This window comes from Schistocerca cancellata, chromosome 1 (genome assembly GCF_023864275.1).
Source record: "Schistocerca cancellata isolate TAMUIC-IGC-003103 chromosome 1, iqSchCanc2.1, whole genome shotgun sequence".
Classification (NCBI taxonomy): Eukaryota; Metazoa; Arthropoda; class Insecta; order Orthoptera; family Acrididae; genus Schistocerca; species Schistocerca cancellata.
Window position 1 is genome coordinate 827,524,205 of NC_064626.1, and position 27,355 is coordinate 827,551,559.

The following is a 27,355-nucleotide window of genomic DNA, read 5'->3' on the forward strand; positions in this document are numbered from 1 at the left end:
AGAGGACGGAAAGATATGTGCTCTTTACGCAGAGTGACAAAATGCGAAATATGAACTACGACAGTTGAAGAGGGAAATGAGAGAAATTGCACTAGAAAAAAAAAATGACAACCAATAGGTTGCAGAGGAAAATTTTATTGATAAATTCGAAATTCAGTGAATTAGTAGATTTCACTTGCTACCAGAATTAGAGAAGCAAGGGACTCATTCAGATGTAGAGGATTGTAGGGTGCAGCAAAACACTGCTAGCAGGTAAGTTGGTTGAAAAACAGAGCAGGCGAAAAAGGGTTCTGCTGCTCAGGTAGCTCTCATGGGAGGGGTGTTGTATGGCAGCTACAGGAAAAATTAGGTTCAGGGCACCAGGCCACCAGTTTTGTGAAACGAAGTGGTAGTTTTAGCCATGTAACAGAAAAATTAGGACAAATTTTTAAGGATTTTAGCAAACAAAATCAGATGTTGGTAGTTGGGGGAGCTGGAGACAACTTCGCTAACAAGGAAAAGTACAGTGCTGGGTGATCTTGACAAACTGGGTGCAGTTACTGAGCACACAAATAAGGGTTTTTGGAGGTTCTGTGGCGCTATGACCAGTCGTAGCTCAACTCTGAAGCAAAGTGAGTTAACGTGGAGCTGACGAGCCTCCTTTAGACAGATGCCAAATCTCATACTAGTGCCGTTCCAGTAGTTCCTACAGGGAGGTGGAGATGTACTTACGGTCTACCCCAAAAATGAGAGGGGTAAGTACAAGTTAGGAAATCTATTAGCTGAAAATATAAGGTGTCTGCCAAAAAATCGTTGTTCTTATTGGAGTCAGATGAAATACTGGTTTTAGGTCAAATTCGGAATTCATAGAGACAGTATTAAAAGAAATCAAACTGACGAAGACTCCCAGTTCATCTTATTAGAATAGAGGGAGGGGTGAAATCAACTTGCTTCTTCAGAATGTTACGTGGGGAGGAGTAACGTAAATTACTTGTTAATTTGCTTGGAAGATCTTAGCAGTTGGAAATAAACGGACGTCAGTTGTCTGTTTGAGCACAATCAGTGAGATAGAAAATTTTCACGGAAGTGCTAGTAAATTAGCTGCATATACATGTAGATATAATATGGATACAGGAGGAATTGTCAGATTCATGAAAAAGGAAAATAAATAAAAAAAACAGAATTATATAAATTCTATGTAGGTCAGTGTATAGAACTATTTGTTTATGAGTTAATACTTGATGAAATATAATATTGTGATTGTTAAGGTATATACGTTTCCACTGAGTAATTGGAAAACTACATATAAATTTTCAATGTTATGTTGCCATAGCTGCCGGATGGAAACTTTTTCTCGCTAACACCTCTCACAAAATGATGAAAGAAATAAAGTTTATCGCTTACTACTTTTTCCTTGTTCATGCAGTAAAACTTTATCATCAGAAATGAAGTTTTTATTTATCACTTCTTTAGTAGCGCCTCTATTTGCAATATATTTTGCCGACATTATTCACATATACCACTTAATGTGCCTGTAGCGGTGTGTTGTTGTACGAGACATATTAGAGCAGATATGATGTCATAAACATTCAGATGTGTGAAAGACTAGCATTTGCTTAAAATAGCGCGTGAGTTATACTATATTTATCCAGTGTTTTTCAGTGAGAGCACATAGCCACATCCAACATACTTTAAATGTGATTTCAAACCTTCTGTAAACTTTTTCTCGCTTACATGTTTAACGTCAAATATTTAACACATTAACTCATTTGTAGAGTAATCAGACCAATGAATCTGTTTTATACATCGGAGTTAGAATCTTTAAGGACACAGGGTACCTTTGAATCATGGAAAAATCATTTTTTAAAAATAGTTTATTAAATTCTGTTGGGTTTCCTGATTACATTGATACATACTTTATTAGGCTTACAACACTAAATTTTTCAGCCAAAGTCGTGTATGCTACCATGCCTCAATCATTCAAATCCATTAGTATTTCTCAAAACAACTAGAATTTTTGCTTCCAGCGATTTTTCTTGGGATATAGCGTATATGTTGGTAACACTGTTGGTTTCCAGTATGTGAAAATTATTGTATTAACTCCTTTTTATTTTTCGTTTTGATGAAGTGTTTTGTTTATATCGTACTGAAAGTATGTTGCCTATATGCTTTATATTTTATGATCCAAGATACTTCTTAACATGCAATGAATTCTAATAATACCACACACCAGAAAATTCGATAAAAGAAATTTCAAGGGCAACTAGTTTATGAACAAACTAGCCCATACTGCTGTTGGGAACTTACGTATCGTTTCTTCGGGGCTGACTCAAATTTTTCTGTTAACAATGTTCCTGTCCATAGTGGCTCTTAAACACTTCCAACTAGCATGTTATTGAGTTAATTTCAGGCAGTTTACACCGTCACACTGTGTACATTTCACTACTTCCTTTATCAAAAAAGATGCTTCGATAATAATAACGGAGTGTGTAATTGAATCACAATACACCCCTTAATTTTACATGTAACGATGAATTAAGTACAGAATTCTACTGCTAGGCACTTATAACTTCTTTTATGAAATTACATATTGTTTTATGTAAAATGCATTTATCTCCTTAGTAACCTTGTGCAACAAAAATAATTTTATAATTATTTTTTCTGAATCATATAAACATGAATATAATTAATATGTATTTCCCAATGAAGTATTAAGTACTAAAACGAATGCTAAGGTGAAGCAGATTAAAAATGCAGCAGGCTGAAGACTATGCTTAAATAATGTTCTCAGGCCCTTTTAACCTTACCGAAATCTTAATTCGAAGTTTCCTACAAGCCTCAGTTTTCAGAATTTAGGTACTCATGTGTCCTTACGGTTATAAAGCATTGCACCATTTTTGCTGTAACTTGCAATTGTCCGTTTCTGTCTAGTAGACCTAAACTTTCTGTGTATTCAACTAAATTATAGAGAAATAAAATTTTTCATAAAGAAAAATATTCTAAATATTAAAATGTAAGATATAATAATGTTTATTGTTAATATATTTAATGTACGGAATTAAGTAGGCCTAGTATCTCAGCCAAAATTTCATACGTATCTGGTACATATTTGGTCTTCATCAAATGTATTTCATTGGTTTAAATGGTACCTGAATTTGAAGAAACATTTAAAAAAACTTCTGAATCACTTATAAATTTTGATAGGCATCAAAGCATGCTAAATGGTTCAAAATACTTACAAATTGCTTGGAAAATATTTTGTATTAAATGTGATAAACTACAAAACCGTGAAACATATACAAAATAAATAGTGCATGAAAGAAGTAGGTACAGATTTTCGCAAAATATGAAGCTGTGTCCTGAAAGATTCGGGAGTTTACTAATAACATTCAATTCGAATGTTTTTATGGAATTCATAGTTCAGCACATCCTAGTTTATTTAAGAAACAGAATGCAGAAAGTTACCACGTGCTGTTCGAGTAATACAAAGAAGGACGCCACATCATCTGCATGGGGGAGTCGCACAGGATTGGATCAATGGCTCCCTAATGTTCTTGCTTTGTATTAATGACGTACCACTTTATTTGAATCAGGAGATAGAACTAGACCTTTAGCGGGTGGTACAAGCATCATTGTGAAGCAGGAGTTTTAAAAACAGATCATTATTATTTATTAATATTGTTGTTATTATTATTAGAGGTTCAATGTAAAGTTACGTTTATTATTATTTAGGCCTTTTTTATCGTTAGTCAAAGCGCGTTAATGCTGTGGATAATGAATTGCTTTTGACAGTGTTCATGTATAAGTAAACTTCCTAGAAACCTCCGCACTGATACCGAAGATCTCGTAGTTCAGCAGCAATTTAGCTAAATAAATTTCCCGGTTGCCTGTAATCTAGAAAGCTGTTTTACCTCGCCCTATAGAATCAACGGAGTCTATGTGTGCAAGCGCAGTCCATCTATAAGACTGGATTATCTTTACGGCTGCGTAACGCTTAATAAAACTCAGAAAACGTGCTAATAATGTTTTCCAACGAGTAAATGACCGCGCGAACAGATTCGGCCGTTGAAACATCCAACAAGCGTCTTTCACGCATAGTGCAATACTATAAATGTGATTAAGGAAATGGTCCCAAACATTTAGATCCCATTAAATATTGTTTAGTGATGTGTAACATACAGGACAACCTTTCCACCGGTCTGCTTCTTTCCCGGAATAGTTCTCGGCAGTAACTTTTGTCAGATTTCAGGAATAACCAAATCACAGTTGGAAGGTACGTCTACTCCGATCATCTGCTTCATTTTACTTTTGAATTTCATTTTGAGGTTTTTGAGGAATATAAATCTGTACCATGCTTTGTGATATACCAACAGTTAGTTATAAAATCGTAATGATGTGGAACAAGTCGTTTTGTGTTTCCATAATTTTTTTTGTAAATACGCCTCCATACTGATCATTTTAGTTTTTTAACTAAAGACAGACAATTAGTAATTCCTACCCATCACCATTTGCACACTACAATAATAAATAGTTTCTGCGGAATTCGAGGAGTCGTCAAAGAGAAACGTGTTCAGTTTAGTTTCGAATTTTGCTTTGCTGTCTGCCAGACATTTTATATCACTGGGTGAGCGATCAAAGCTTTGGGTTGCATCATTGTGGATCCCTGTTTGAGCTATAGAGAACCGTAATGTGACGCAATGAATGCCATTTTTTCCGTCTGGTATTGTAATTATGTTCATCATTGTCCCTGTTGAAGTTCAGCTTATTATTTACAACAACCCTCATGAGGATAAAACTATACTGTGAAGTGTGGAGCAGAATGCAGGCACGACTAAAAGAGTGTTGACATGACTTTACGGCCAAAGCATTCTTCTGAAGGAACACACACACACACACACACACACATACTCTCCTCCCTCTCTCTCTCTCTCTCTCTCTCTCTCTCTCTCAAACACACACACACACAACACGCACATTCATTAAATCATACACACAAAACTCACACACACATGACTGTTGTTACCGACTGATCTAGCCAGAATCTTTTTTAAAGAGGGGGGAAATGTGAATAATGAATAATTATTGGCGGGAGGACATTAGAGCAAGTGACGCAGCACTAACAATCAGCGTGGTCACATAGGCGTGTGTTATGCGGAGACGAGACCGTTGACACGGTGTGACTCGATGTCGGAGCGTCTTCGTCTTGAAAAGTTATGAAAAACGCAGTAAAACCATAATTCATGTGCACAAAAGAAAATATTGCTTGAACGGCTCCACTTACGAATGAAATGCAATTCGTTTAAACTGTAGATTACGATCGGATCTATTAGTACACCAAAAAAGCATTTTTTATGAAACAGCTACGTCTGCACATAATCAAAGTACCAGGTGCTATTTGGAAAATGACCACATGAGTAGATAGATACCCCCAACAGGCGTAACAGGGCACTGGCACGTCAGAGTGACATCACTGGGATGTATCACGGTGGTGAACTATGAAGGAATAAATGCAGTGAACCTAATGTAAGATGGTGGACGTCGCCGTCAGGTTAGTGACGTAATGTTAACTCCCTTCTTTTTTTACCTTCAGATGACTAACATCGACACAATGGATGATACTATAATTATCAAACGGATCAAAGAAGCTCCCACAGGGAAAACAATAAACGATGTTTTTCTTAAAGGTAACGACTAGTTTTGCACAAATGAAAAGCTTTAAATTTTGAGAAAAAAACACACAGTTAATTAAGTTATGCAGTATAAAAATATCCCATCAATACAATATCAATGTAGTTTGCCAGCCAAAAATAATAAACAAGGTAAAATGTTATAAGCTCTTGGATGTACTTAATGATCAAAGCTTAAAAACTGGAAGACCCATACGAGTGGAACAGGTCTGCGAAAATGTTTAGGTTTAGCTGTTTTTGACGTAAGAATAATTTCCAACTTTTGGGACATAGAAATCAGGAGCTTAACATATTTTGCATGTTCTCATTCACTTATATTTCACAGTAAAATATTCTTGTAGATAATGCGAGATTCCCTTTAAGAAGCTGGCAATATTAATCACAGCCTCACAGTGCCTTTATTCACTAATGAGATTTATCAGCAGTTCATATAAGTTTGAGTGTAACAGATATTCCCAAATACAATACAACACCAGAAGGAAAAATTATGTACATTATCTTTCAATGAATGTAACTTTGGCGCAGTAAGGAGAGAAATGTGTAGCAATAAAACTCTTTGACGACCTACTCCTGGAAGTAAAAGTCTGACACATAACAGAAGTGTTTTCAAATGTAGATTACAGGCGTTTCTCCTTATCAACTTCTTCTGTACCATACAGGAGCTACTGACTAGAAATAATCATTTATATAGAAAAAGCCTGTAAATGGGCAGCACGCAAATATTTTCATCTTTTTCTTTTAAATATGTCTTCTGTATTTGTTCATTTGATAAGTTCCGCATTGTAACTTTTATTGCGAATATGACCTATGGAAGAAGAAGTGGTTTATCACGGAATATGTGGGCAATTAAGTTCTACATTGCTGCCACCATAACAGTTTTTAGTCGGGCTAAAAAGCACAACAAAACCTAACAGAAGAAATAGAGCATCTAGCACAACCGACGAAGCAAACTTTTTCGCTGTTCTGTTACAAGTCAAAAGGTTGGAATTAGTTCGGATGGGCGAGACTACATTTATGATCGGAGGATTACAATCGTAATATTTACTAACAAAGTTTTCGATGCGAGTGAACAACACTATGCTTCAGCGTTGGAACCTGGCAGTCCCCACTAAACTTCTCAGGCCTCGGTACTGAGGAAAAGAACCACAACATGGCGCCTAAACTGTCGGATCACATGACCTGGAGGCTAATTATACCTATCGCAGAAATGCATGCTGAATTCTTCACGGCGCGTCGTTCCGAAAAGTGGAAGCCATTGCACTGAGGGAGCTTTTAAAAAACCTAGGCTCTCTAAGAAATGATCGATAAACCAGAGTGACACTAATTCTTATGGCCAACTTACCCGTGCTTTTGTCGCAGTTCTGGAATGACCACACCGAGTGGTTAATTTGCCAGGCATTTCCTAAAGGCCAACTTAATCTTCCAGGAGTGTTGAGGCGTGGTGCTCCTGTCTAGGGCCTGTGTATTGGGAGAATGATTCATGCGTGCACAGTGACAGCTGGTCTGAAGCGGGTTCAGTAGAATACGTAGTTCTAATTTTCATCTTCCAGAGTCCAGTAGTGCACAGAGGCATTCAAGAAACAGGTCAAGAGAATGTTTTTGTGAATTGTTCTGTTTATTTCTTGAAGGCTTTTTTGTTTTTACAGTTTTGTATATGCCTTTAGTAGTGTGAATGATGCGTGAATGTGGCCTAAAGTAAATATGTAGATCATTGTTCTACTGATAAACGCTGTACGAACTAGCGTGAGACATTTTTAAGACAGTTAGAATGCAGACGACGGGGAATTGTGTATCATAGTATGTTAAGTAAGTTGATGCTTAAAGGAAAGATAATTCGAGTGCAAATGAAAATAGTTAATAACGTTAAGTATAAAAAAATTTCACAATGTCAAATATTTATTTTGGGAAAAAATACAGTTCGAAAATGAGTTTTTTGTTGATTGGTCAGTCATGAAAAGCGAGGGCTAACGCTGGAGAATAATGTTTTTCTAGTGACCTTAAAGAAAACTGACCAACCAGAATGGAGTATTTCTTCGCGCGTCTGTTTTCTTGGAGATATAAAATGCTTACAGGAGTCTAAAGTAATCGGAGCCCAGCCATTTGATGGTACGATCGTGTGTAGTACGAGCTCCGAAGGAAGTTATAATTTGCTGGTTTTAGTCGTGCTACATATTTCAAAAGTGTTTTAAAGTGAAGACATATTTATTCCGGTGTGTTTTTTAGAAAGTACAGATTTTTAAAGCAATTTTGTGTATGATAATTCTTCTTGGCATATTGAGCATATAGGGGGCAAAAAACTTGAGTGCATTAGACACCGTTAAACTCAACAGTATGGTGAGCATTTTCATTCAAGAACAATCCGTGCGTAGTAGCTGTTCAGATTGGGGGAAATACGTTACTGTAACCTTGCTAAAATGAATGACAGGGATGTGCATGACTGTAGTAAAATTAGCACGGGCTTGGTAGTGAACGTGTACGTTATCAAGGTTCGGAATAAACTGAAATTTTGCCAATGTTTCCACCTTTCATTCAAAATTAAGACGTTTTCCAAATCCTTGGAATAGCCACGTTGTATGTAGCCTGGTGTGAGTTACAGTACGGTAGGTTTCTGCTCGGCTTTCCTACCGGCTATCTGCTATAACGAGTTCACAGGTTTAAGCCGTATACCATTACACAATTTCACAACGTGCTGAAGAATACGCTATTAATGTCAAACCACGACAACATCGAAAGCTTTCAAGCGATAGCAGTCAGGCTATCATATCCATCTGCAAAATAGCCATTGTAGTCACATACTGCTGGAAAGATCTTATGAGCATATGCCAGAAGAGTGCTACACTATGGTGCGGCAGCTCGAAACTTGATGCATGTTTTATGGGGATAATATAATGCGCATAATAGAATGCGAAACTGTGAAGGAAACTATGGCTCAGGGGACGGGGTTGTGGAGATTAAAGATGAGTTGAACCTCATTGTAATAAACGTTGATCCCCAACATTACTTCCAATATCTCACCGGTCGATTTGATACTGTGTTCAGCAAATTTCTCCTCCCTTTTTGAATGAAAAACCATTTCTTTCTCTATGTGATCTGACCATTATGCAATTATTACTTCAACCTTACCTAAAACCTCATCACAGCCTATAACAATCTATCAAATCTCACGATAACAAAGCTGATTTGTCTAAACATATGATAATGAAATAACGGATTCTAGAATTTCGTCGCATTAGACACTGAAAAAACATTTCTAACTTTTTATAGATTTTTCGAGAGATTTTATGGCACCTGAGCTACTTAAAAAATTGAAACTGCTACATAACCTGGAAGAATTTCGCGAATTACGTAATTATAGTTTGTTCATCTGTCATACAATATACAGGGTGATTATAATTAAAGTAAAACTTTCAAAACGCTGTATAAATAACACCACTGGTCAGAATGACGTCAAATTACAACGGAATAGTGTCGGAGAAGTGGAAAAACGTAGGCATGAGGAAAAAATAGTGTGAAAATTGATCAATAGATGGCGCTGTATGTGTCAGAATACGTAAATGAAAACACCTGTCATGCGCACGATCCATTGAAGTTAGTATAAAGACTCCGGGTACCCGTCTTTTCCTCCTTTCGGGACTGTGACGTTCGCCATGATTCTCAAAGCAGGATCGCGCTCTGCTTGTGAAGCAGTACTTTTTTTTTTTTTTTAACACTGTGGGACTTTACTTCTGAGGTTATCAGTCCCCTAAACTTAAAAATACTTAAACCTAACTAACCTAAGGACATCACACATACCCTTGCCCGAGGCAGGATTCGAACCTGCGACCGTAGCGGTCGCGCGGTTCCAGACTGTAGCGCCTAGAACCGCTCGGCCACCCTGGCCGGCTAAAGCAGTACTAAAACAATGATGACTGTGCACACGTCGCTCTGCAGAAGTCCCGGACACTGAAGGGTTTGAAAAAAGGCGTTGGTCCGATGACTACCGTGGGTATCGAGAAAATGATTCGGAAATTTGAAAAGACTGGTTCTTTTGGTGTGCAACCTGATAGAGGGAAGAAACGATGTGATTGGACGAAAGTGGAAATAGTGGCCACAGCAATGCAGGAGGAGACGAGTGGTGGAGTACAAACGTGTAGTGCACGGAGAATTGCCCGAACATTGGACATACCCGTGAGCAGGGTACGAAACATACTTCTTTGCTACCCATTCAAAATTATCCATGTGCACGAGTTGCTTTCTGTTGACCTGCCAGTAGGAAAGATCTTTGCTTTAGAATTTCTCGCTCGCATGGAAGTGGACAATGATTGGCCGTGGAGGATTTTGTTGATAGACGAAGCCCACTTCCATCTGACAGGACATGTCAATACACAGAATTGTCAAATATGGGCAACGGAAAATCCACACGTAAATCAACCAGTACCACTTCATCCTGAAAATATCATTATGTGGTCCGGTTTACGGCATCATTTATCATAAGACCATACTTTTTCGAAGAGACAGGATCTTCCGGTCTTGTTACCTATACCATCACAGGTAAGTGCTTTGAGTGTCTTTCGCGCAACCACGTCATTCCTGCCCTCCGAAAGCGTGGACGTGGATGGGATCATTTTTATGCAAGATGGTGCACATCCACACATTGCAAATCGAGTTTAGCAGCTGCCGAAGTGCCATTTCGGAAATGCTAGAATTAGCAGCCGCCATTTCCTTACAGCCTGGCCGTCCCGATCACCTGATCTTAATCCGTGTGACTTCTGGCTGTTGGGCTATCTGAAAGATTTTGTGTTCAGTGTTCCGATTGCATTACACAACACATTCTGAACGTGACCCCGTAAACGTCACGATCAGTTATGGAAAATGCTGTTTCTCGATTTCAACTTGTTGCAGAAAACGATGGACAGCATATTGAAGATGTTTAGCGTCAGTCACACGGAAATTAATAATTCGATTTGATTTTTGTTGATGCTTTTTATGCGGTTTTTGGCCTCAGGACAATTAAAAACCAATTTTTTCCTATGCGATGTGATATGACCTTGCCTTCGTGGATGGGCCTACTTAACTAACAGTATCACATTGAGTAGTATAGTTTGTTTAATGTCAAAGTACACCTTTGGCATTGTAGTATAAGTCATTTGTTATTTGCATAAATTATTATGCTTACAGCGCCATCAACTGTTATATTTTGTAACTATTTATTTTTCTTTTGGCATACGTTTTCCCCCTTCTCCGTTAATATTGCGTTGCAATGTGACGAGACTCCGACCAGCGGTGTTATTTCTACAGCGGTTTGAAAGTTAAACTTTAATTACAATCACCGTGTACATCGGATAGCAGGATAACTTGTTACATTCTCCTTGTGTAGTGACAAATGGCCTTCCACAAGGTGCTATATGAAGTACATTACTCTGTGCCCTGTACGTCGTAGATATAGAGACTTCACTTGATCCCAACATCAAAGTCTTTCAGCAAGTGAACGACGTACCTATATACAGCGATTCACCAAATTTTTGGTGAAAAAATTATGACTAAACGATTCATATTAAATGTTTACCAAATGAGACTTAGAAAATGGACTCACTATATCTCCCGAAAAGTCTGTAGTGCAAATACGAGGAAAGCAGTGATCACTTATCAAAAGAAGCAGGCATGGTTTGCACAGTTTTTCCGTACGGTGGCACGCTAATCTACCTGGAGTCTACTTTGAGAACTAACGTAGATTTATATTGAGTACATAATAAACAAGATAAAAAAGTTGAGAATATATTAAGATCATTTGGTAGGATTTGATGAGGAGAAGACCCGACGATGATTTTGTGTCTGTATGAGTTGTTTATTTGCTCTGCCTTCGAATGTGGAAGCTCTGTGTGCCTAGCACACATAAATCTACTTTGCAAAAACTAGAAGTTCTCCGCTGTAGCGTAATTAACCTAACCCTTGAAATTAAGAAATCAATTCCGACTAAGTGGAAGCTTTCAAAACGCCAATAAACATTCGAAAGCAGATGTTGGATAAATTTCTCATGAGTCGTTATCGATATCTGATCATAACTTCAAAAATGCAGTCTACGAGTTTTGAGACTAACTCAAGCGTATCATAGGAAAAGCATGAATCTAACTGCTCCGATATTAAGAAGATATGAAAATGGAGAAAACGCCTTCCAGTAATCCTACAGGACACAAAGTTACTTTGATTTCGGTATCCGTGGAACTGTTACTACTTGAAATTTTCTTCCACAGAGGTAACAGTGGAATTACGCAATACCATCATGTCAGCTAACATCTCTTTTTCCGTAGTAGAATAATATTGCTCTGCGTTATTCAGATGTAATGATGCTCAGAACACACCCGATCACCAAATTACTTGCATCATACGGTAAGATAAACCCGTTTTCAAAGTTCAAAAACACAAATAACGGACTTGACGTTAAAGCCTGTTTTATCGTGTCAAATGCAGTGTGACAGTCAGTAGACCAGTGAAAATTTCATTCCTTCTTCAGAAAATAGTTTAAGGGCACAGCAATTTTGGCGAAACCTGTAATGAATTTTCGATAATAGTTACAAAGACCAAGAAATGACTGAAGTGGTTTCATTGTCAGCGTCATCAAGAAATCAGATACTGTTTTCATACCCCTTTAATTGGTTACATGGCACCTATAATTCACCTCCATCACTGCAGAGCGACATTTGTCCACACTCAGTGTTAAATACTCTCTACAGGGCCCCTTGAACATCACCTAAAATCATTTTACGTGCTCTTGCATGTTGTAGAAAGCAAAATTATATCATCAGTATAAATCAGGCTCTGTTCTGAATCTTCTATGTTGTCCAACAAATAGCCTTTGGAAAGTATCTGGAACATTCTCGATACCAAACAGCATCTTATAGTATTGGTAACAACAGTATGGGACAGAAAAGTAGTCTTGGAATGATATTCCGGGACTATATTCAACGAGTGATAACCACTTTTTAAAACAATCATAGAAAAATATTTAGACTGACCTAAACTGTCGAATCTCTGTTATGCCTGGAATAAGAGATACATCAGTGACAGTTCTTGGATTCAGATACATATAGGTGCAGCAAAACCTGCAATTTTTGGCACCATACTATGACTTTTTGAGTCAGTTCCAACAAATGCTCCCCATAAGCTTTTACTACAATAATGCAATCAGTCAGCTGCTTGTTAATCAATTTTTCCATTACTGGTTGCAGGTGTTTTGGAACTCTGTATGGTTTCTTATTTACTGGAGCATTATTACCGGTTGGTATTTTGTATTGTACGACTGGTGTCGCTGGTAATGGTCTACCGGAGATTAAATCGCAGCTTCCATGGCTGCTGTGTCTCTGCCTTCCGAAGGCTTCAACTTTTCATCTGATGCAGATGCATCGATAGTTTGATTGTGGCAGATGTCTCCACTAGAAATATCCAAATCGTCCTCCAATAGGACATCTACAAGTTGGAAACTTCTAAATCTTTTGGCAGACGTGCCTCATCCATGCCAAAATTATATGTGCTCAATGAAGCCTTATAATCACCATCCGTTTCGACGCACAAGTGGCCGAAGTGGTGTCAAATCGAAAGACTTGCACCCGGCGAACGGTCTACCCGACGGGAGGCCCTCGTCACACGACATTTACATTTATTTACCATCTATTTCTCTTACACATATTGTGAATCTACGTACAAAACAATGTAAAAGAGGTAGCTTGTCATTCCAATAGTTCTAAAGCACATAATACTTCTCTTGCTAAGTTACTGACACTCATCCAGATTAACCTTCCTGTACCTCTCAGTACTTTATCATGCACATTAATCTTTAGTGCACACACCTGAAATTAATTTGGTACCACCTTCATGACTGGTAAACCAAATGGCGGTGTAGCACTTGCAGTAGTCATGCTCAGTGGAAACAATGTCCGAATGAGGTTTTCGATTTTGAACATTTTCCATTTATTGGATGGAAGTCCCCACAAAAAGACATCGAATGTCCTATTTCCTACCTCTGTAGAAAAACTTTGTCTACTTCCACATACGGTTTCAGTTAATTGGTTTCCACGTTAATGTTTCTAATCCTAACTGACAATGCCTCTACAAATTTATTACACTGTTGCGACAACCAGCTAAGTTATTCCCTAAAAATCTAACACTATTCTGTTCGCGGTGCCACTGTAAAGAATGTTAGCTAACTGTTCAAGAGTTTACGCTATATGTAATCCTTCATGGCCTATGACAGATGTGTTGGTGTCATCAATTAATTATAACTTAGCCATATGCAGGAATGTCTCATCTGACCAATTATTTAACTCAGTGGCAGCCTAAAAAATACAGGGCTATTACAAATGATTGAAGCGATTTCATAAAATCACTGTATCTCCATTCATTGACATATGGTCACGACACACTACAGATACATAGAAAAACTCATAAAGTTTTGTTCGGCTGAAGCCGCACTTCAGGTTTCTGCCGCCAGAGCGCTCGACAGCGCAGTGAGACAAAATGGCGACAGGAGCCGAGAAAGCGTATGTCGTGCTTGAAATGCACTCACATCAGTCAGTCATAACAGTGCAACGACACTTCAGGACGAAGTTCAACAAAGATCCACCAACTGACACCCGATGACAAAGTCAAACGCTTTGAATTTTCGGCGCGGTTGCAACAGCTCATGGAAGAGGATGCGTTCAGTGCGAAACTTGTTGTCAGTGATGAAGCAACATTTTTTCTTAATGGTGAAGTGAACAGACACAATGTGCGAATCTGGGCGGTAGAGAATCCTCACGCATTCGCGCAGCAAATTCGCAATTCACCAAAAGTTAACGTGTTTTGTGCAATCTCACGGTTTAAAGTTTATGGCCCCTTTTTCTTCTGCGAAAAAAACGTTACAGGACACGTGTATCTGGACATGCTGGAAAATTGGCTCATGCTACAACTGGAGACCGACAGCGCCGACTTCATCTTTCAATAGGATGGTGCTCCACCGCACTTCCATCATGATGTTCGGCATTTCTTAAACAGGAGATTGGAAAACCGATGGATCGGTCGTGGTGGAGATCATGATCAGCAATTCATGTCATGGCCTCCACGCTCTCCCGACTTAACCCCATGCAATTTCTTTCTGTGGGGTTATGTGAAAGATTCAGTGTTTAAACCTCCTCTACCGAGAAACGTGCCAGAACTGCGAGCTCACATCAACGATGCTTTCGAACTCATTGATGGGGACATGCTGCGCCGAGTGTGGGAGGAACTTGATTATCGGCTTGATGTCTGCCGAATCACTAAAGGGGCACATATCGAACATTTTTGAATGCCTAAAAAAACTTTTTGAGTTTTTGTATGTGTGTGCAAATCATTGTGAAAATATCTCAAATAATAAAGTTATTGTAGAGCTGTGAAATCGCTTCAATCATTTGTAATAACCCTGTATTAATAAACACAGACATATTCTCAGTTGATTTTCATGACGAAAGAGCCACTAAACCAGCTGCTACAGGATCAACAGAAGGTAATAGGTACATTCAACAAAGTTTTTGCCTCCGCGGACTCGGACCGTACATGACCACGCTTGGCTTGTAATTTGTCCACCTGTTTTTCTAATAACGTAACTACTTGACCCTTCGAAAACTCAACCGCACATGTTTCTGGAATTTGTGAAGTCTCTATTCGACGAATAGACGAATTATGAGAGATTACTGCTGCAAGTATACAATACAGCCAACCACTACACTTACCATGGCCCATAGAGAATTAGAAGATTGCTGTGCTTGATGGCCAACTCTTTCTACAAATATCAAACGTAACCGACACTGTCTCATAGATGGGAGCTCAAACCCAGCTAAGCTACAATATTGGAATCTAGCAGGACGTAAATACCCGTCTCTATAGTTGCTTTTAAATTGTCACAGGTCAGCAGGCTACAACGGCTTCATAAAAGTCACTGTCATGTATGGTGAATGTCTCACCTTGGGTCCATGTCCATAACACGAAAAACAAAACGCCATTAGTGCTGGACTATTAGGTGAGGCTGCAATTGTGATACTGGAACCAGCTACGCCTCGATGGCGGATCCCATGTTACGGCTAAACTCATGACGGCAAATGCAGAGCCCTGGGGGTAGGATACTGTGATGGATGGTGTATTGAGCTCAGGCTGAGGTCAGGAGGTTGACAGTGGATCCACATCCATGGCGACTCAGAAGGTAGATGCTTGTCTGACGCCTGGATGTGATTTTAAGACAGTACTGAAACATCAAACTGAAACGTCCCCTTAGAAAAATTATTTAATTACTGTGCTGGTTAACCCCTTACGTTATTTGATTTTCAAACAGCTGAGCAGAACTGAACGTACTCAGACATTCCGTTCTTTACTTATTCTGATCAACACTAATCTGACACACAATATTTTTAGCGCAACGCGATCTGACTTTCAAAAATCCCTACAAAAGAATGGCCCTGACTAACAATAACCTATACCTTTCATGAATCACTTGCCTCACAAAAATCTTCGTTACTCGAACTACTGCAATGCAGCGAGCGCCACTACTGCCAGCTAAATAAAAGATTCTAACTACTGAAGGCACTAACTACTGGTAGGCATAGTTAGCAAATTAAAGATTTTGATAGAGAACAAACAACGTATTTACCTTAATAGTGTTCAAAAGTCATAATGTATATAGCAGTTCATGACATCCAGTCTTGCAAATTTACTGTCTCTGATGGACACACATCCAGATCATCCGCTCTCAAAACTCCGCCATCTCTCTCCCCACATCCACCACTGCTGGCGGCTCACCTCCAACTGCGCAACGCTACGCTCTGTTAACAGCCAACTGCCCAACACTACAATAGCGAATTCCAACAATGTAAACCAGCCACAGACTGCACACAGCATAGTCGGTGATTTTCATATAGAGCGCTACATGGCGTCACCAACATAAAAACCTAAACAGCCTACTTACATAGCCCCCATGCTCCCCACAAAAAAATTTTACAAATTGTTTTGGGCAGTGGCCAATACAGATTTGAAATTTTTTTTTCATAATTACAATAACAAAGAAATCAAATGCACACACTTATTGATATACTGTTGGGAAAAAAGCAAAGATTTTCTCATAGTCCATAAAGACAGTCCTGATCGTTCATCACAGTAGAATTGCAGTTTTTTTTGTTCAAAGTCTGAGCAGTAACAGAAAATGCACACGGACAAAGTAGTGGATTTGCATGCAGTCTTGAAGAAGTAGTGTTGTTCTTCCAATGGAAAGACAGTGCTGACTCTTGACATGCAGACAGGTAATGGTCCACAACAGAGCAAACCCACAGCAGAGTCAGTCGAAGTTTTGAAGAATATTGGTAGGTAGGTCATCACAGAGCAGACCCACTGTAGTCCTGGTAGAGATTATGGTATTAGTGGGCCACCAGAGGTGCAGATCCACTTCAGTCCTTGTAGAGATGGCCAGCAGCCATCTGTTGCGACTGTGCACCATCGAAGAGTCTTGTACTATATAGCATGTCCATAAACCACCACTTGAGCACTCACAAACTTTTTGGTGTGTCCTTAGAACCAGCAATGCTGTTAACCAGTCCCTTGCTAAATTATCAACACATGTGCGAGGACTAACAGTCCTTTTTTTTCATATATTGTGCATATACTATGACCAACAGAATTGTGTGCACTGAAATGAATGCTTACAGGTTACTTAATTTGATAAACTGGTATCAATTACAATTTTTAAATTTACACAGTATGGTTTGAGAGTAAATCGGAGAAAGACGAAGGTAATGAGAAGTAGTAGAAATGAGAACAGCGAGAAACTTAATATCAGGATTGATGGTCACGAAGTCAATGAAGTTAAGGAATTCTGCTACCTAGGCAGTAAAATAACCAATGACGGACGGAGCAAGGAGGATATCAAAAGCAGACTCGCTATGGCAAAAAAGGCATTTCTGGCCAAGACAAGTCTACTAATAGCAAATACCCGCATTAATTTGAGGAAGAAATTTCTGAGGATATACGTCTGGAGTACAGCATTGTATGGTAGTGAAACATGGACTGTGGGAAAACCGAGACAGAAGAGAATCGAACATTTGAGATGTGGTGCTATAGACGAATGTTGAAAATTAGGTGGACTGATAAGGTAAGGAATGAGGAGGTTCTATCCAGAATCGGAGAGGAAAGGAATATGTGGAAAACACTGATAAGGAGAAGGGACAGGATGATAGGACATCTGCTAAGACATGAGGGAATGACTTCCATGATACTAGAGGGAGCTGTAGAGGGCAAAAACTGTAGAGGAAGACAGAGATTGGAATACGTCAAGCAAATAATTGAGGACGTAGGTTGCAAGTGCTACTCTGAGATGAAGAGGTTAGCACAGGAAAGGAATTCGTGGCGGGCCACATCAAACCAGTCAGTAGACTGACGACAAAAAAAGAAAAAAAAAGATTTACGACATGAGAATACAATTACAAAGGTACTGCACACAGCAGAGTCAGTGATTTTCATATAGAGCGCTACGTGGCGTCACCAACATAAAAACCTAAACAGCCTACTTACAAAAACATTTGTTGTCCACAAAACCGTAGTTGAGACGTCGACGCTTGGGAAGCCAGCACTGTTGGGGGCGGCAGTGGCGTTCCGGCTCGAATGTGCAGTCGGCACGTGGCGCACTGTTGGATGGCGCATCGGCTCAGGTACAGCGATAATACGATGACGGCGACTTCGTCTGCATGGCCAGATCTTTTTACAAATATCATAAGTAACCGACACTCCTGTAGATGGCAGTTCATGCCCAGATAAGTTACAATATTGGAATCGAAGAGGACGTAAATACGACTCTCTACAGTTGCTTTTAAATTGTGACAAGTCCGTACCAAGTGAAACTTTCAGGCGACGATAGTCTGAGGTCCAAAGACTCTATCATAGACTGCACACAAGGATGCTATCTACCATCTCTGCTCGGAGTACATGCAGTTGCTCGTAGAAGTGCTGTGGCTACCCGATAGGAGAGAGATTGGCAGCACTGAAGTCTATCACATGAAGGCATCATATACGCCTGCCATAGAACAGAGAACAGACAGCAGAAATTGCAACCCCCCCCCCCCCCCCCGATGATGGATACTGAAGATGATCTGCTCACAGGCCTTGCTAGTTAAGCCCCCGGAAGGTCTGCCAGATGGTGGTGGCGACAACTCCACATCAGTCTTGAGTCGGTAGTGTGCGTTGTAACTGACAGGACCTCAGTCCCTCCAGACAGGATTTTGCGGTCGATAGAAGCTCCAGGGCAACAAGACGAGTAAAGGGTCGACTAACACATGTTTCCCATCTTGACTGCTTGGCTGAAGACTGAAATTACTTCACAAGAACAGGAGTAGTATTTATAAAGGATGGGCTCGCGTGCTCCGCTACTGCAATGTGGCACTGATATCATTCGCCCTACTTACTTTGCTCAGTCAGCAGCTGAAAAATGTTCCTACTCTGGCTTTCTGGAGCAGTAGAGGTCGTATTCTGCAGAATCAGTACGCTAAACATGTGTTAGTGTGTCTAACTCAGTCTACCTTATAACACTTTGCCACCATTATGACTATATCTGTGCAAAATGGTTCAAATGGCTCTGAGCACTATGGGACTTAACTTCTGAGGTCATCAGTCCCTTAGAATTTAGAATTACGTAAACCTAACTAACCTAAGGACATCACACACATCCATGCCCGAGGCAGGATTCGAACCTGCGACCGTAGCGGTCGCGCGGTTCCAGACTGAAGCGCCTAGAACCGCTCGGCCACTTCTGCCGGCGACTATATCTGTCTGTCACTATGATGTTATTCTGCTACATTTTAGATTCCGCTTGGCTATTGGCCTCTGAAGCTTTTCTGGCTGCACGAAGTATACTATTCTGGTACACTACAGCACAAAGCACAAGAATGATGACAATATTAATGTTTTTTCCTGCCCTTTCACATCTGTTCTCTAGCACTGTCTTTCCCTATTTCAGGAGAAAACTTATTTCCAGTAATTACTTTTAAAACTGACCCAAGGTGAATGTTCGAAATTTTGTATTTTACAGATTTATGTCCTTTCAAATTTGAAAAAAGGTGCTCACATCGGTAAGTATTTGCAGCCATGGAATAATTTTATGCACTTCTACGACCAGAGACTGTACCGACAAAGAATTTTGTTGAGATCGATCTATTGTTTACGTTTGAATACACAGCAGTACAGTATTCTTATTCTCAAAGCCACCACCGTTACTCCACAGACCCATTTACAGTGTATTCCGATAGAAGGAGTCTAGGAAATGCCTAAGTAGAATTTCCTTTTTGCACTCTTTAGTTCTGTCATGCGGTAGTCGCCTATGAAAGTACCCATTGCTAGTCTTGTTTTATGCGCCTGTCCGTAAGATAACGAGATGTTTACGTGCCATTATATTGGCATGATGGGCTACACAAACAATCTTTAACGGCCGTGAGTTTTTCAGAAGACCACAGTATAGAAGGAACGTAGAGAGCTGCAAAATAGGTCGAAGGAGATTGTTATGTGAAAGGAGTATAAAAGTAATTTCGGAGACGTAAAAGTTGACCATATTAACCTCCGACATGTTGATAAATAAACTTCCTTAGATACAAAAAAAGCGTAGAAGTCAGCTGATAGGTATACCTGCTTAAACGAAGTCCCTCTAAGGGCTCACCTTCAGAGGATGTCATGTTTCCAAGCAGAGAAGGAATTAGTATATTTCATCAAAATATAAGAGGTATTAGAGATAAAGTTAGTGAACTGCTTACAGATGTTGACTCTAAAATTATTGGTATGTTGGAGCACCACTTAAATAATTTGACAGTTCAGAGGCTTCCTTTACCAGGATACAGATTAGGTGGCTGTATTTCAACGAGTTCCTTGCTGGGTGAGAGAGTAGCTATGTACGTGAAAAACAGTATTGCTTTTTAGTCCATAGACTTATCATGGCACTGCACTGAACATATGTTTGGATGTTGTGCAAGGGCAGTTGAATTTAATGCAACTAAACTCCTAATTGTTGTTGTTGTTTACAGGTCCCCTAACTCTGACTTCAGAGCATTTCTGCTCAAGCTAGAGAGGGCTCTTAATTCACTTAAGTACCAGAAATTATTTAGATCTGGTGACTTCAATATAAATTTTGTGTATGATGGTGCAAGAAAAAAGATGTTGGTGGATTTCTTAAATTCATATGATCTGATGCAGACTGTGTTTTTTCCAACTAGGGTGCAGGGAACAGTAGCACAGCCATAGACAATATTTTTATTCACTCTTCATTACTAGATGGGCATTCTGTTAGTAAAAGTGTGAATGGCCTTTCAGGCCGTGATACATAAATTTTAACACGAAAAGGCTTTTGTACTCAAACAAATGTCATATGTAATTACAAACAATGTAGGAAAGTTAATCCAACAGCAATAGGGTATTTTTTAAACCTTGTCAAGGAACAAGAGTGGCAGAATGTTTACAGTGCCGATAACATAGATGATAAATACGAGTATAATGCTTTCCTTAAGACATTCTCGTGCTCTTTCAGAGTTGTTCTCCATTAGAACGTTCTAAGAGGGGTAGTAGCAGTAATAGGCAGCCGAGTTGGCTGACCAGTGGAATAAGAATATCATGTAGGACAAAGCGGGAATTATATCAAAATGTTAGTAGTAGTCAAAATCAAGATGCAGTATCCCATTACAAACAGTACTGTAAGGTGCTTAAAAATGTTATTAGGAAGGCAAAGAGTACGTGGTGTGCAAAGAGCATAGCTAATTCTTTTGTATGCAGCATTGCCATAGATGATAACCGTGACCACTGCGATAGTCTATCATCTCTGTTCCTTGTAAAAGTGGACTTTTCTAAACGAATATACACTCCTGGAAATTGAAATAAGAACACCGTGAATTCATTGTCCCAGGAAGGGGAAACTTTATTGACACATTCCTGAGGTCAGATACATCACATGATCACACTGACAGAACCACAGGCACATAGACACAGGCAACAGAGCATGCACAATGTCGGCACTAGTACATTGTATATCCACCTTTCGCAGCAATGCAGGCAGCTATTCTCCCATGGAGACGATCGTAGAGATGCTGGATGTAGTCCTGTGGAACGGCTTGCCATGCCATTTCCACCTGGCGCCTCAGTTGGACCAGCGTTCGTACTGGACGTGCAGACCGCGTGAGACGACGCTTCATCCAGTCCCAAACATGCTCAATGGGGGACAGATCCGGAGATCTTGCTGGCCAGGGTAGTTGACTTACACCTTCTAGAGCACGTTGGGTGGCACGGGATACATGCGGACGTGCATTGTCCTGTTGGAGCAGCAAGTTCCCTTGCCGGTCTAGGAATGGTAGAACGATGGGTTCGATGACGGTTTGGATGTACCGTGCACTATTCAGTGTCCCCTCGACGATCACCAGTGGTGTACGGCCAGTGTAGGAGATCGCTCCCCACACCATGATGCCGGGTGTTGGCCTTGTGTGCCTCGGTCGTATGCAGTCCTGATTGTGGCGCTCACCTGAACGGCGCCAAACACGCATACGACCATCATTGGCACCAAGGCAGAAGCGACTCTCATCGCTGAAGACGACACGTCTCCATTCGTCCCTCCATTCACGCCTGTCGCGACACCACTGGAGGCGGGCTGCACGATGTTGGGGCGTGAGCGGAAGACGGCCTAACGGTGTGCGGGACCGTAGCCCAGCTTCATGGAGACGGTTGCGAATGGTCCTCGCCGATACCCCAGGAGCAATAGTGTCCCTAATTTGCTGGGAAGTGGCGGTGCGGTCCCCTACGGCACTGCGTAGGATCCTACGGTCTTGGCGTGCATCCGTGCGTCGCTGCGGTCCGGTCCCAGGTCGACGGGCACGTGCACCTTCCGTCGACCACTGGCGACAACATCGATGTAGTGTGGAGACCTCACGCCCCACGTGTTGAGCAATTCGGCGGTACGTCCACCCGGCCTCCCGCATGCCCACTATACGCCCTCGCTCAAAGTCCGTCAACTGCACATACGGTTCACGTCCACGCTGTCGCGGCATGCTACCAGTGTTAAAGACTGCGATGGAGCTCCGTATGCCACGGCAAACTGGCTGACACTGACGGCGGCGGTGCACAAATGCTGCGCAGCTAGCGCCATTCGACGGCCAACACCGCGGTTCCTGGTGTGTCCGCTGTGCCGTGCGTGTGATCATTGCTTGTACAGCCCTCTCGCAGTGTCCGGAGCAAGTATGGTGGGTCTGACACACCGGTGTCAATGTGTTTTTTTTTTCCATTTCCAGGAGTGTACATTGAGGCGATCAATAGTAATAGGAGAGCGAAATGCGTATTCACAGATGGAGTTAACAAGGCTTAAAAGTGGTATAAAAGGGCAGTGCGTTAGCGGAACTATCATTTGTACTCAGGTGATTCGTGTCCAAAAGTTTCCGAAGTATTTGTGGCCACACGACGGGAATTAACAGACATTCAACGCGGAATGGTAGTTGGGGCTAGACACATAGGACATTCCATTTCGGAAATCGTTAGGGAATTCAATGTTCCGAGAGTCACAGTGTGCAGCGAATACCGAATTTCAGGCATTACCTCCCATCACGTACAAAGCACTGGCCGACGGCCTTCACTTAAGAACCGAAAGCAGCAGTGATTGCATAGGGTTGTCAGTGCTAGCAGAAAAGCAACACTGCGTGAAATAATCGGAGACGTAAATGTGTGACTTACGATGAACGTATCTGTTTGGACAATGCCGCGAAATGTGACGTTAATGGGCTACGGCAGCAGTCAGCGGACGTGAGTGCTTTTGCTAACAGCACGACGTCGCCTGCAGCGCCTCTCCTGTACTCGTGGCCATACCGCTGGCACCCTTTGATCCTACACGACTGGAAAACCGATGCCTGGCCAGTTGAGTCCCGATTCCAACTGGTGAGAATTGATGGTAGGTTTCGAGTGTGGAACAGGCCCAACGAACCCGTGGTTCCAAGTAGTGAATAAGGCACAGTGCGAGCTGATGGTGGCTCCATAATGATGTGGACTGTGTTTACACTGAGTGGACTGGGTCCTATGGTCCAACTAAAACGCTCATTGATGGAAATGGTTATGTTCGACTACTTGGAGGCCATTTGCAGCCATTCACGGACTTCATGTTCCCAAAGAACGATGTCATGTCATCAGGCCACAATTATTCGTGACTGGTTTGAAGAACATTCTAGATAATTCGAGGGATTGATTTGGCTATCCATGTCGCCCGAAATGAGTCCCATCGAATATTTACGAGTCATAATGGAGAGGTCATTTTGTGGACAAAATCCAGCACTGGCAACACTTTCGCTATTATGGCTGGCTATAAAGGCAACACGGCTCATTATTTCTGCAGGGGACTACGAACGGGTTGTTGGGTATATGCCACGTCTGACTGCACAACGCCGGACAATAGAGGGGCCGACACGATATCAAGAGGTACCTCATGACTTTTGTCAATTCTGTGTAAATTTAGAAAAGACAAAAAAATTTGTCAGTGCCGCCTTGAATTGCGATTTACCTGTTGTCACTGTGGCCTAACGTAGTTACATTAAGTTGGAAGTGCAATTAAAATCTCAAAATATAGTTAGGGATTTTTGTGGTCTTAGTGATAACCGGGTAAGAAGCGAGTACGACGTTCCAGTCTATACATTCCGCATTTTTGTGTTTTTCATTACACTTCTCTTCAACAACGGGTAAGTGTAAATATTACGATTGAAAGTTAGAAATTACAAGCAACTGATGACAGTCAAATATTTTCATGAGGAGCAAATTACGTTTCTTTACTTTCTTATTTTCTTTTTGTATTTGTTCATTAATTGTTAACTTTCGCCAACAACAGGATGGTGTAAATACTAGTGTAATAAACAATAAATGACAACCTTAGAATGCCAAGGAGAAAAAATTAGAAGCGGTCAGTGCAAAGCGTAGCTTCAAAAGGGTGGTTGCACTTCAGACAGTTGCTCAGTAGGAAAGGCGACATTCATAAGTTTCGGAAGGGGACTCTTGATGGACAATAAGTCCGACTTCTGTCCTTTTGTGTATTACACACATCTAACTGGGCCATCACCTCCCAGGATTTTTCAGTCAATATGAAAGATAATCGTAAAGTTTCAGTCAACACCTTAAAGAAAACAAATAATTTTTTGTTTGTCTGTAGGCATGTCTGCAGTTCTCGTACACATTGCAGTCCCTGTGGGACAGTACCGTAGCACGTGACAAGAGCTGCCTAAACATAATGGCGCAGCCCACTGATGATGTGGAATATTGTCCGGTAATTCCTTTCCTGCATCAGTAATGGTACAACGTTGCAACCATCCATGCTGAGTTGTTGGAAGTGTGTGGCAACAATGTACCAACATATGGCGTAGTGGTTAGGTGATGCACACGCTTCCAGTGTGGTTAAACGTCTGACTGAAGAAGAAAGAAATGACAGACGGTCTCTTGGTGAAGAACTGGAAATTACAAGAGAAGTGAATGGCGTGGTGCTCGAAGGCTGTCTATCAGAATCGAGGGGATACTGAAAAGAGTGAAATTTAGTCACGGACTGGTTTTCAACGTCTTGCACGACATTTGGATCATGACAATGATCACTAATCCAAATGACTTCCTTAACCACCAAATCACAGTAGAAATATGCTGAGAGTATCGCTATGACCCCGGGACAAAAGAGAAAAGGAAGCAAACATGTAGAACCCTAGTGCCGAAAAAGGCGAAGATCCAGTCATCCTCGGGCAACGTGATACTGAGCTGTTTTTGGGGCTCCCGCGGTGCCGTGTAAACAGATCACGCTCATAAGCAGCAAACCGTCACTGGAGCAAACTATCTGGCGAGGTTACGGAAGGCTGTCGAGAGAAAGCTTTGTGCGACCTATTCAAAGGGATGTTTTTTCATCGTTACGGCGCCTCAGCTCATTCTACACAGGAACTACGATGCTGCTCCTTTGACATGATACCCAATGACTTCTTCCTCTTTCTTTCAGACGACGAAACCATTGTATGACATGCATTACCAGAATGATGATGAGGTTCTTTCTGGTGTGGACCTTCTCCGGAACTGCCAAACCGTGGACCTGAACGACCAAGACCTCCGCCCACCTATCTACAGCTGGAAAAATTTGTCGCACTGCAAGGTCGACGTGCAACTGTCACAAAATTTCGTCGTCTCTGCTAAATCTTTCGAAGTGATAATCAGTACTTTATAACTGCCCTTCGTCTAACAGTGGTGATACAGCGAGATAACGAGAAATAATGTCGGAATAGGCAGACCAACATCTGATTTACCAGCTCCTCGATAACAGGTTTCTTTCGCTCGAGGAAGGTCATATATATACCTTAACATAAAACATAAAATAAGACAGTAAATAATAAATTGTAGCAAAATTTAAAGATGAAGAAAAACGAAATCAATTCTATAAGTTGATAATGACTCCAAAAACAGAAAATTTTAGACGAATCGAGTCAGACGGATTACTTAAATTATTTGTTAAGCTTATCCATTAGGGATATTTTAGAACCGCTGATTGTTAATTGAATGTATATACATAAAACTGCAACCAGTCACTTTTTTGAATAGTTATTTATTATACCATGAATCGGTTTTCGAACCTTTTCAGGTTCATCTCCAGATGGTTTTCTGGAAGTTACTTCACTATTTCTCGGGTAATGCTGGGTGCATAATACTGTCGCAAGCCAGCACCCAGCGTTATGTTTGAAATATTGCTGTAACGTCAAAAATAACGATCTGAAGATGAACCTGAAAAGGTTGGAAAACCGGTTCATGCAATAATAAATAACTGTTCAAAAAGTGACTGGTTGCAGTTTTATGTATTTAACTTAAATTATTGACTTTAAGAACAGCTAATAACTGCTGTTTGGTAACACTGAGACAATTGTGGTTAGAATAGTTACTGAAATCACCTAATTATGAATAATTTTTTAGGAACTAGTGTGGGACTGTAAGGGTTCCGTGATCCCATGAACATAGATATTAGTATCCGACACCCAGGTCGATAGCAGACAGGAGTCGATTGTCGAGCGCTGCAGTAGGCAGTGAAATTAGTGTCGAGTGAAAGCAGTACTGGGAAGACTAGGGGAAAAAAAAGAAAAAAAAGGCGGTCGAGCTGAGAACGGTGTCAATGGCGGATGTGCTGAGTGAGGAGTAAATGAGTAAATTGTAAGTTCATCGGAGCGTGACAGATGAGCGCGTCCCCTTATCGTCGTGGCGTTGACCCTCATCAATACCGATTCGCGAGTGATTTGAAACCAAAAGTGACAAGTGCCGAATTACGTGTTTCGCGTCAACCGCGTCGGCCAGCAACAACCATGGATTGCAGTGAGGATTGTCGTGAATGTTAACCATCATCATTGCGTGTGACGAAGTACTTAAAATCAGCAACCAATAAGAGATATAACCGTAATTAAACGTATAAGGCGAAGATAGCAACTGCTTCAATTTGTGTGGTAATAGAAAATACATATCAGTTTGTATATCGCAAACTTTGTGATCTGTAATAATAGAAAAACTTTCAATGATTAACTATTCCGTCTGAGAACAGGCGCACTCTGTTGAAATACCCCAGAAACCACAGCAGAAAAATCGATGGCCTTTCATCCATTAAGCACACGGTCAAATATTCATAATAATTAACTGTTTAGCGGCTTCAGTAAATCACACAAACC

At 40.7% G+C, this 27,355-nt stretch overlaps 1 protein-coding gene across 1 annotated transcript in view; it reads right to left on the reverse strand.

Moving 5' to 3' along the window:
• The window catches only part of LOC126188615 (pyrimidodiazepine synthase-like), a 572,660-nt gene extending 545,676 nt beyond the window's left edge, over nucleotides 1-26,984 (reverse strand). The window contains exon 1 of the mRNA XM_049930220.1: nucleotides 26,979-26,984. The gene's annotated coding sequence lies outside the window, so the exon portion shown is untranslated. The remainder of the gene's footprint in view (nucleotides 1-26,978) is intronic.
• Between the last annotated feature and the right edge of the window lie 371 nt (nucleotides 26,985-27,355).